At 32.8% G+C, this 12,814-nt stretch overlaps 1 long non-coding RNA gene across 1 annotated transcript in view; it reads right to left on the minus strand.

Moving 5' to 3' along the window:
* The window catches only part of LOC106884501 (uncharacterized), a 60,171-nt gene that overhangs the window by 16,889 nt on the left and 30,468 nt on the right, over positions 1–12,814 (minus strand). Inside the window, exon 2 of the long non-coding RNA XR_001411252.2 lies at positions 3,521–3,752. This is a non-coding gene — a long non-coding RNA (uncharacterized LOC106884501). The remainder of the gene's footprint in view (positions 1–3,520; positions 3,753–12,814) is intronic.

Raw genomic sequence — 12,814 nt, forward strand, 5'->3', positions numbered from 1 at the left:
CTCCACAACACTTTCTCTGTCTCTTTCACACTCTCTCATTCTGTGTTTCACTCACCACATATATATGTTTGTGTGTGTGTGTGTATATATATGAGTGTGTGTATGTATATATGCATATATACTTATGCATATACATATATATACATATATGTGTATATATAAATATATATATGGGTATCTATCTATATATCTATCTGTGTATTAATCTGTGTGTGTATCTATGTGTGTATTTCCCTTTCTCTCTAAATATATGAGTACAATTCTTCTTCTTCTTCTTCTTCTTCTTCTTCTTCTTCTTCTTCTTCGTCTTCTTCTTATTTTTATTATTATTATTATTATTATTATTATTATTATTATTATTATTATTCTTTTTGTGCTTCTCAGTCAGGCAGTCATCAACTCTGAGCTGCAACTGAAACACAGCTTAGATTAAGCACCATTATTCCACCCTGACCATCCACCCTACCTAACACCATTTTGCTTTGCAGTTTGTAGCCATAATCTCCTCCTCCTCATCATCATCATCATCATTCTGCCTCTCTGACACTACTGACACATAAACATACACATATGTAAATATTTTATGTATATCGTGTGCGTGTGTGTGTGTGTATGTGTGTGTGTAATTTATCCTGAGGAAATTTTCATTTGCTTGGTGTATCCTTATTTTGACTTCATGACTATTCAACAACTTAAAGCCTCTGGTGTTTTGTATCTCTACACTTCTCATCATCCACACACACACACACATGCACACACACACTGAAATGTTTGTACACACACATACAAATAGTCACAAACACACACACAGATACTCACACACACGCACACACACGCTTATACATAACACAGACGTACATGAACCATTATACCAAAGATATTCCATATTCCTCTGATGACCTCCTCAGATAACAAAACATTTTCTTTTTTCTTTCACACACTCTTTCATCTCACCTTATTCTAAATTGTTGACTTTGGCAATGTTCCTGACTTGCCCAGTATTTACACAAATTTGGCCTCTCTCTCTCTCTCTCTCTATATATATATATATATATATATATATATATATATATATATATATATATATATATATATATATATATATATATATATATATACACGTTTGTGTGTTTGTGTATATATATATATAAGCATGTATGTCTATATTTACATCAGAAAGTTTCAATAGACCTTCTTCTTCTATATACTTACCCCAACCCCTGCAACATATGTAGATCAGCTCTAGTGCTGTATTCTACTGGACATGATATTTCAATGTGTTTAGTTATCTGAAATTCTGAGTTCAGATCCTATTCAGAATTCAGCTTTGTCTTTCATCCAGTCGGCATCAATATAACAATTACTTGAAGTGGTTGTGAATTAACCAAGTCGTAGAAAACCATACCAAATCACACTGGAGTCTTGTGCAGCCTTCTAGCTTACCAGCCCTGGTCAACCCATCCAAACCATGCCAGCATGGACAAAAGACATTAAATGATGACGACGATGATGATGATATAAACACACAGGCAATGTGCTTCCACAAAGTTTCTGTGAATGAAATCAAATGGCAAGGTTTTGGCCCCACCACTGAGCTTTAATAGAAGACTCTTCTCAAGAAAGTTGCACAGTAGGATTGAACACAAAGCCACATGTCTGTGTTACTTTGTCCTGTGTTCCATTTTTCTTGTTGTTCACATATTTCATGTTATTTGCAACATTGGTAACGTCCTGGACCCATATATGCATGCAGATATATATATATATATATATATATATACACACACAAACATATACACACATGTGCCAACACACATATACATACACACATATATATATAAATACATATATATATATATGTATGTGTGTGCTTGTTTGCATTTATATCTGTATATGTGTGTGTGTGTGGATGTATGTGCTTATGTTTGCATTTATGTGTGTATGTGTATATATATATATATATATATATATATGATAGCATTAGGTATATATATAAGTACATATACACACACACACATACACACACACACACATACACACATATATAGGGGTAAATATGTATACACATCTATATATGTGGGGGAGGGCTAAATATATTTAAATATATATATACTCACACACATTTGCTTGTGAGAGTATGTATGCACATGTGTCTATACATTTAATATAAGGTATATGTATGTAGCTATATGTGTGTTGTGTGTATATGTGTGTGGGTGGATGTTTGTATGTGTGCAGGGAAAAGAATGAATATCTGAAAGGGATCAATAAAATTAAGAAAACAAAAAAAAAAAACAGGTGAAAAGAAAAAAAGAAAAAAATCTATTAAGGGGAAGAATTTCTTTAACCAATTTGTTATGGGGAATCTTTAAATGGAAGTGAATATTTCCAAACATAGATATCGAAGACTTTGGAATCAAGAATTGTCATGTTTAAGATTAAACAATGAGAGCTGTAGCGCTGTGTATGGTGGAGTGGAGTAGCATTATGGCCATTAGTGGAGGCTTAGAGGTTGCTGGAAATAATTGGTGAATATTGTTGATTTGGAAAAATAAGGCTGAAGTCAGACATGTGAAAGAGAAGATGAAAGCCAGTGAGATAAAGGGAGAAAGATAGAAAGGTAGTGACACGGTGAAAGAAAGAGAGATAGAAAGGCAGAGGGACAGTGAGAGAAAGAGAGTCGGGGAGTAGTGAGGAGTGGGTGTAAATGAGGGAGGGGGATGGAGAGTTAAAAGGTGAAGGAGTAATAGAATGAAGATGAGAAAGGAGGTGGAGAGAGAGAAAGTGAGAGGGGAAATAGATTGTTGGTTAAATAAAAAGAAAAGAGGGAGAGAGAGAGAGAGGAAGGAGTGAGAGGTCTGGAGAAATAAATGATAAAGAAGTGGTAAAATAAAGGTAGAGAGAGAGGGGGGAGGGATAGGGAGAGCAGTTCATTAGATAGATAGGAAGAAAGAGGAGGGAAGCTAGTCATGAGAGACAGGATGCAAAGAGGGAGTAAGTGTAAGTGAAGGAGAGAGATGGAGAAGCAAGAGGTAAAGAAATAGTAATAGAAAGACAAAGAGGAGAAGAGAGAGAGAGAGAATGATAATGCAAGATGGGAAAGTGAAAGTTCATAGATAAAGAAGTAGTGAAAGAGAGACGAAGAGAGAGAGAGAAAGAGCTAGAGATGTGTGTGTGAGTCTGTAATTTAATGAAAGAAATAGAGGAAGTAGCTATATGGAAAGGGAGTGTAGAGGGGGAAAGGGTGAGAGGAATGATATGCAAGGGAAGAACGTGTGTGTGTGAATGAGAGTAAGGTATGGAAAGTAAGGAGGACTTTTTTTAAATGTATGATTGAAAAAGATTATGTGAGATTAAAAGATATAAACTGTGAAAAAGAGAAACAATATGAGACAGGGCAGGGCAGGGCAGGGCAGGGCGACAAATGGACAGACAGACATGCAGACAGACAGAGTGAGAGAGAGAGAAAGAAAGAGAGAGGTGGGTGTGTGAAAATGATTATGATAACATAAAAACTCACCCTGTCTTCATCCAAATGCCGTTGTGCTTCCATAAATGAGGCAGACTTTCTATGGTTGTAGCTTTTCCCTAAAACATTGCCAGACTTTGAAATTCTCTTCCATCTCATTGTTGTTTTTCCTTCTTATGACCTGAACTCTTTCGATTCTGAAGTAAATTCATTCCTTTCATCTCAATTTCTTCTTGTTCATTGTAGCTTACACTAAGTGGCTTCTTACCATGTTTGGAACTTTCTGATTTGAAAAAAATAAAAAAAGGAACGAAGGAAATTGTATGTGTGTGTATACACATATATAAATATATTAGTATGTGTATATATATATTGCTGAAATTTATTGAAAATCAAATGACGAAGACAGGTGTATGAACAACTAGTAAGTGTATTAGTTTCACACTCGGAGAAATATGAAAAAATAAACAGAGAGAGAGAGTGAAAAAAACTTGTAGATTTCAGTGGTCCAGCATGACGAATATATATATATATATATATATAAGAGTTCATAACTCTAACTAAAATGATTTGTCTCCCCTTACACACACTTCCTGTTTTGACACCACACTTCCTGCTCAACACAAACTTTTAACCCTTTTTTTAAACCTAACACAACTCTCAATTCTCATGCATCCTTATTTTTCCAACCATTATATACATGGATTACCATTGAACTTCAAAAGCTCAAAGACAATATAATGTATTGGTATATTTATTTTTTTTATATATTATTTTTTTATATATTATTTTTTTTTATATATTATTTTCTTCATTTTGTACTTGTTTGTAAAAAACATATTCATTTTCCCTCTTCTTGAAAATTTGCTATGCAATGAAAGCCGGTTAGAAATCTTTATTAAAATATGCTTCCAGTTTAGCATTCTGCCTTATTATTATTTTTCATTTTCCTATTATTTCTCCACGTGCGGTTAACACAACCCCACTATTTACTGACTTATATATGTGTGTGTGTGTGTGTAATTGAGGATATCTAAGATACCACCATGCTAGAAAAGGCAACCAAAGCCTGACTCCAAAACCACAATAAATGAGAAGACAACGGTGTTTCACCTCCTCTAAGTTATAAAAAAGGAAATTATAAGGAGTTATATTTAGACCTGCATTCATAAATACATACATGCATACATACAAGAGAAAGAGGACATCCATGGATCTTTAATAAGGAGCTCACAAATCCAGTACTCAAGATACACTTTGCTTTTCATACCCATTATTATTGGAGCAACGAGGTACACAGCAACCAGTCCAGAGCAAAGTAAAGCTGAACTTGGGATCTTGGAGAGAGAATGCGATACCTTAATTCATATGTTACAAATGCTCATACTAATTGGTACTAGAAAAATCTGCAAGACCTTCTTAAGATCTTAAGGATGATGGTTAAATTAAAATACTTGCTTTCACAATCTTGCTACCAAGTCGGTGGCTGGTTAAAAGTTGACTGTAAATTAAAAAGAAAAGAGAACATATATACATAAAGATCAGTGGAAAAGAAAATACCTAGGCTGAACTGTTGAGAAATCTGCTGTTATTCTATCCAGATTATAAGTTCAGGTTTATACCTGTAATTATTGGGGTCCTGGGATATGTAACACACTGCCTAAGTACTTACCTTGAGAAATTAGGCTTCTCAAAACCAGAAAGAAGAAAATTGATTCAAAGACTAAAGATTTAAACCATCACTGGAACTGTAAAAATTTGTAAACCTTTCCAGAAGTTTATCATTTAAATATATATGAGCATGTCTAGATATGCAAGTATATGCGTGAGAAGACATACATTAAGCAAAACATACAAATCTGCTCATATACACACATACAAAAATGCCTGTTGATGTTGATGAAATTCCAATGAAAGAACCTTGGATCTAGATTAGAAAATGGCTCCTCTGTCTATTGGCAAGAAATCTTGACATGAAACTGAGTAATGATATACAAGCACACAAACAGGTAGATAGATAGAAGTATATACATTTATATGAATCTGTGTGAGTGAGTGTATCTGTGGATCTATGTATATGCAATGACGCAGCAAGGAACTGTATGTAAGAGAATGGGAAAGAGAGAAGTAGAGAGGGATGTGATGGGTTAATAAATGGGAGGAACCAAGAAAATGAAAGCAAAATGATTGAGATGAAGCAGAAAAGAACTCTGGTGATATTGAAAGAATGACGTGGGAGAGACGCCATCAAAGGGAGAGATAGAGAGAGAGAGAGGAAAGAAGACAGGTTAATTAGTGAGAAGATGATAGAATAAATAGATAATACTACATAATAAAAAAGAAAAAGAAACACAGAGCAGGAAAAATATAAAAGACTCATAAAAATATAAAACAAAGAACAAATTTATGAAAACAGAAATCTAAAATTCATCATCAGAGATTCCGGAATAAACTGTGATGGAGTTAGGCATTAAAAATCGAGTAGATAAAGTTTTAACTCAAAACACCATCCAATTACTTGGGTCAAACCAAAAGTCAGTAGCTTATTTAGGTTTAATGCTGTGTTGGAATCTTTGCCAAATAATGGCACTGTACTCTTCTTCTTTAAAGAGCAGTCTATTACAGTTTATTGGCTGTGTATTAGAAAGCACTAAAAACGGCAACGCTTTCTCTTTCTCTCTCTCTCTCTCTCTCTCTCTGTTATATAATCTTCTCGTTTCTTATATGTTTCCTAATTGTTATTGTTGTTGGTTTGTTTTAGGTGCAGAAACTAATTTAAATGTGTTTGGTTGTGGGAATTATTTTACAGTAAAATTTCTTGGCTTGGTTCTAAACAAAGCCGTGGACACTGGCCATAGATCTAAAGTGTTTCATTGTGAAGAGGTGCAATCGTAGCTGTGTGGTTAAAGCAGGTTTCATTGGAATTGCGTTGTTCCAGATTTGATGCTATTTGATGTGTGTAACAGTTTGAATAAATGTCTTCAGCTGTAGCTCTAAGACCAATTCCTTGTGAATGGAATTTGGTAGATGGAATGCACAGCTCTGATATGTGTGTGTGTGTGTGTGTGTGTGTGTGTGTGTGTGTGTGTGTTTTCCTTCTCATCATTTGACAGCTGGTGTTGGTTTGTTTACACTCTTATAACTTAGCTGTTCAGTGAAAAAGACTATTACAATAAGTACCAGATTTAAACAATACATACTAATGGAGATTTGTTTGGCTAAACCCTTTAAGCCGGTGCCCCAGCATGGCCACACCCTTTAAGCCGGTGCCCCAGCATGGCCACAGTCCAATGACTAAAACAAATAAAAGATAGAAGAGCTCTGAAATACTTGATTATAGCACTTGACTTTTAAATTGTGCATTTGTATAACAACTGATTTTCTGCTTCTGAGAAAAGTTGTTATGCTTTTTTTCCTTCCTTTCACTACAATACTGGAATACAAGTCAACCATTATTTTCTCAAGATGTTTTATTCCCATCAGTGAACTCTAAGACCTAGTAAAACAGTAGGTCAGCCAGTATTTTTTCTGTCAGTGAATTCTAAAAGAAGTAAAAATCTAAGACAACCTTCCTCTCATTGAGAACAAAATATGTTGCAGCACCAAAAATAATTAATGATGCTCTGCTCTGTTTTCATAATATTTGCTGGAGAACCACCATATTTCTCGTAAAACATTAAAAGATTTAACATTGCAATAAAAATCAGTCTAACGATTTCTTTTTCTTTAACCATTAACCGAAGGTTTGTATCGGTGCTCCTCCTATCCCAATCATGTCTCACAAAAATTTCTTGCAAATTTTAACGTTTTTTTAGGAAAGATTAAAAAGCCGTTCAATTAATTTCAGTAAAATTTGAAATTAAAATAAAAGTTTAAAAAAAAAATCATAATTCAAAACAATGAGGTGAACAGTTTTGGTCTCTGGCTACTTTGTTGTACCTGCTCAACTTCATTCACATTGCTAGAAGTCAATATATAACAACACTAAATTGTGTAACCTTTAACTGTTTGTTTTAACAGAAGACATTGCTTAATAAAGTCTTCTGTTGTTTTCTTTTTATTTTTTTCTCACTATGCGTTCTACAAGGTTTATTTTCAATTAAACTTTCACACACCTAAAATTTGAACCTAAACACATAAAAGAAGATAGTTCTCATCTGGAAATCCAAACTCCTTAGTTACTGATTGATATGTTTTAATGACTTGCAAAGCCTGGCCATAAAGAAAAAAAAATCAATAATTTAGATCTTTTTTTCTCAGTCTATTTACAGCTGATTGCTTTTGATCTGTTTCTTTATACTCTCTCTAACTTCTATGTAATCTTTAGAATTTTTTTATCAGCAAAAGCTTAAATGTTTTCTTTTTGGTTTTTCTCTAATTTTTTCTTTTTTTTTTTTTTTATGGATTTCGTCAGTCCAGCATTGAAAAACTTGCACTAAAATAACTTCTTTATAAACTCATTTTATTTTTCCTATCTATTGCATGAGTGCAAGTAATATATAATAAATAAGATAGAATATACTGAACAGCAATCTTTATCATATTTATCATCTTTTAACGTCTCTCTTCCATGCTGGCATGGGTCGAATAATTTGACAAGATCTGATAAGTCAGAGAATTGCGTAGTGATCCAGTGCCTGCTTTGCTATAATTTCTATGGCTCAATGATCTTCCAAGTGACAACCACATTACAGAGGGTAACTGCGTACTTTTTCCATGGCAGCAGCACATGTGAGGTTACCAAATACCTTGTTGAACCAAGTTCTTCTCCATTTAATATTTTCGAAATTATTGAAAAATAGGAATAAAAAAATAAATAAATACAATTAAAATTTTTAAAATTACTGCAACATTATCTGAAATTATTACTGAAATAAAACTGCACTGGAATCCTATTCTTAAAAATTGAACATAATTAAGAAATATAAAATATGAAATATCGAAAACAAAAAAAGGATTGCTTAAAATTATAATATAATCTCAATATCTTAGTCAAATTATCTTTTCATCTTAATTTTCATCATTCAGAGAGAATATGAGATAATCCTCAGTCCAAATATTATCACAGCATAAACCCTCAATGTCTGAATTACAATCCTCATTAACTATACTCGCGGTTAGAGTTCTGATCTTATTGCTGTCCAAAAATCTTGGTGCTTTAAGCTTCCTCTCAGCCTGTGTCTTCTTCACTGACAAAATTATGACTCAAGCTTTTGGTAAAAGAAGATTATTAATTTGAATAAATTTTTTTGAAGATCGTGTGCCATAGAATAATTTTCTGAATTTAAAAAGTCTGGACATTTAAGATAATTAGGGGCATATTAAAACATAACCATATCCATGATCAGGATATGAAATTATTTAATCTCACTTGATGAAACTGGGCTTTGGTTGGCCTGAGGCTATAGTAGAAGACACTTGCCCAAGGTGCCACGCAGTAGGACTGAACCTGAAACCATGTCATTGAAAAGCAAATTTCTTACCACACAGCCATGCCATAAATAGATTCAAGGATGTGCATATAAACACACATCTCAAAACATCTTTACTTTGATTTCTCTCTGCTCAATCAATTATCTTAAACATGGATTTGTAAGAAATCTGCAAAAATCTTAACATGGGTTTACGTATATATTATATATATATATACATCTGCTTGAACTGGAAGTTGATGAGCTAACTGAAAGCAGCAAGCATAAATTTAATTCATAAACACTCTTTCCGATCACAACACAGAAACATATTTTAAGCAAAGAAGAAATCCACCTCTATTTGCTGCGGAAGCCAGAAGGGGATTTTAGAAGATGTTAAATGCATACCGTTTACAGAAATATCTGTAAATTTATTAATCAAAGCCTGAAACAACATGTTGGGAATTAAGCAGAGGGATTAAAGGGACTTTCAGTTTGGTTCTGCATTAGCATCAAACTTCCATTTCTGATGTTATAGGTGTTGTTTTTTGCCCCTATTTTTAACATTTTATTTATTGTATTGTATATATAGGTTTTTTTGTTTCCTGCTTTTTGGGTTTTGGTAAACTACAAATATGGGAGGCTTACAGTTGATTTCTTCAGTAAAGAGAAACATAAATGGTTTGCCTGTGTATTTCAATGTGTGCATTTTCATCTATGTGTGTGTGTGTGCATATATATATATATATATATATATATATATATATATATATATATATATATACATATTTATGTATGTGTGTGTGTATATACACACACACACACATCCATGGAACTTTTTCTTTCTCTCTCCCTCTCTGTATGTAGACTTATATGTCTGTCTATTTATGTATATTTATAATATACACACACACACACACACACACACACACACACACACACACACACACACACACATGTGCAAGTCTATACAAATATATACATATATCAATATGTATAGATGATTAAAGATATTCTGAGAGAGAGAGGGAGAGAGTGAGAATGAGAGAGGAATGAAATAGAGTAGAAGGAGTAATAATGTCAATAAAAGTTAAAAAGAAATTGGTAAACAGTAAATGTTATCGGAACATAAATTTTCATCCCCAAAATTGCCTGCAGCACTCAGCAAAAATCTCTCTGAATTAAAAATCTTCAAACTTCCACAAGACTTCCACAAGATTCTAAAACAAATTTCAGATTTTAACATCGTACTATGTTCCATTTGAAAATATGTGTTATGGGTAGCTTTGTCTCTGTTACGTTTTATCTTAAGATTTTCTACATTGATTTTGTAATAAGAAATATCACAAGAAGGTGGAATAAGCAAGTTTGATAAAACATGTTAAAAATCTTCCTGATAACCGATGAGTTAATTTAGTTGGGGAGACTGGCTACTGATAGGAAGAATATGTGACTTGCAACTTGCTCTAATGAAAGTGGGATCTTATTATTTCATTGAATACACACACACATATACCTAGGTAGATTGAATGAGAGATAAATAAAAGGGATAATTAATTTGGGCAAAATACTTGTTAAGTTCTCTGCTAATACACGTACAAAAGACTAACAAAAGGTTTTTTTAATTGGTATAGAAATCCAGGTAATACTAAGGTGAGATCTGAAGTCGAAGTCCATCAACAATTATGATAACCATTTTTTAACACAACAAAGCTTATACAAAGCCTTACATTTTACTTCTGATTATCTTTTTTTTTAAAAAGTGAAACAGGTCAAGTCAATAAACATCTTTAAAAGACCTCTGCATTTTCAAAGCCTCTTTCCTATATATCTTCACTTGTGCGGCACCCTGCAAGTTTACTTTGTTACACACACACACACATATATAACAAAGTATACATATACATATGCATGTATATATATATATATATATATATATATATAAAATGTATGTATATATATATATATATAATGTATATATATATATATATATATATAATGTATGTATATATATATATATAATGTATGTATATATATATATATATATATATATATATGTGTGTGTGCATCCACCCACACACACATATTTAAAGATGCATATATGTACATACATATGTGTATGTGCATATATGATATAAACATATACACATGCTCACACACACACAAACACACACATGCATATTGACACTCATATATGCACTTCTAATACATACCTATGCACTTTACTTTCCACTTACATCCACATCCTCCAGTGTACCCTGTCACACACACACATACACACCTGTAGTTCAGTTTCTTAGTTTCTTTTTTAATTTTCTCCTTTTTATTTCTGTTTTGTTTTGTTTTTCTCTCCCCCCCCTTTTTTTTTTCCATTGATGTCATATTAAATGCAAACTTTGTTACCTGCCAGCATCAGCTATTCTAAAGGGGAAAATAAACCTTATTGTTGGCAGCACATTTTTAGTACTGGGTTGAGAAAGAGAAAGAGGGAGAGAGAGGGAGAATGCAATAGCAGCAGATCAAAGTCCACCAATGGCATCAAAGAGGATATTTTGTGCTGTCTTAGTCACACAGGCAACCTTGCTGTAATAGCATACGATGGTCATAAGTGGAGTCAGTCAGTCACATTCACTATTGACATCAAAAGACTACCATTCCCATTTTCACTTGAGTACACACCATTCATACATATATTCATTTATTTATTTTCATCCGAAATTCTTATTTTATTTTATTTATATTTCATTTATATTTTATTTATATCTAGTTTTCATTTTTGTTTTCCTCCAACCAACTTTGCATTCACTATTACTTTTTACCTCTGTTTCTATTTTGCATCCGAAAAAAAAGCCAGTAGCAAGCTGTTTGTGATTATTTCTGTACATTTATCTTACATCAAGCATCGTGATTATTATATGTGAAAGAGAACTTCTACTTGATGGGTTCAGTCAGGCTTGTACAGTTTATACTATGATTTATTAATTATAAAAAACAAAAAAATGAAAAAAACAACCCAAAGCTATTTTCTGAACTAACTGTTTCTGTCAAACCTTCCTTTTGGCAAAAAGACTATCTCAGTAGAATTTTTCTTGTTTTGTTAAAATAAAAGCAATTTTCTTTTGATTTTATCAGTAAGAGAAAATACAAAAATATTTAAGATTCAATTTCATAATTACAATAATAATTCTTTTCCAATTTTGGCACAAGGCTGGCAAGGGAAGAATCTTGATTACAACAACTTCAGTACTTGGTACTTTATTTCATTAACCCTGCTCCACAGAGGACGAAAGACAAAGCTGATCCTGGTATGATTTGAACTTGGAATGTTAAGAGACAGATGAAATGCCATGAAGCATTTTGCTTGATTTGCCAACAATCTTGTCAGCTTGACACCTTGATAATAATAATAATAATAATAATAATAATAATAATAATAATAATAATAACAATAACAATAATGATCCTTTCTACTCAAGGTACAAAGCCCGAAAGATGGAGGAGGGGTGATACAATTGGTTTTACAATGTGTAAACAATATAAATAATGATTAAAAATTAAACAATTTAAAACTCTCAATAGGGGAAGCACTTTAAGGACCTTGTGGAAAAATCCACAAAAGCCACGGGTGTCTCAACAACAACAATAATAATAATAATGATAATAATAATAATAATCCTTTCTACTCTAGGCACAAGGCCCTAAATTTTGGGGAGGAGGGCAGTCAATTAGATCGACCTCAGTACGCAAATGGTACTTAATTTATCAACCCCGAGAGGATGAAAGGCAAAGTCGACCTCGGCGGAATTTGAACTCAGAACAGACGAAATACTGCTAACCATTTCGCCCAGCGTGCTAATGATTCTGCCAGCTTGCCACCCTAATAATAATAATAATAATAATAATAATAATAATAATAATAATAATAATAATAATA

This window comes from Octopus bimaculoides, chromosome 21 (assembly GCF_001194135.2).
Source record: "Octopus bimaculoides isolate UCB-OBI-ISO-001 chromosome 21, ASM119413v2, whole genome shotgun sequence".
In the NCBI taxonomy this organism is placed as follows: domain Eukaryota; kingdom Metazoa; phylum Mollusca; class Cephalopoda; order Octopoda; family Octopodidae; genus Octopus; species Octopus bimaculoides.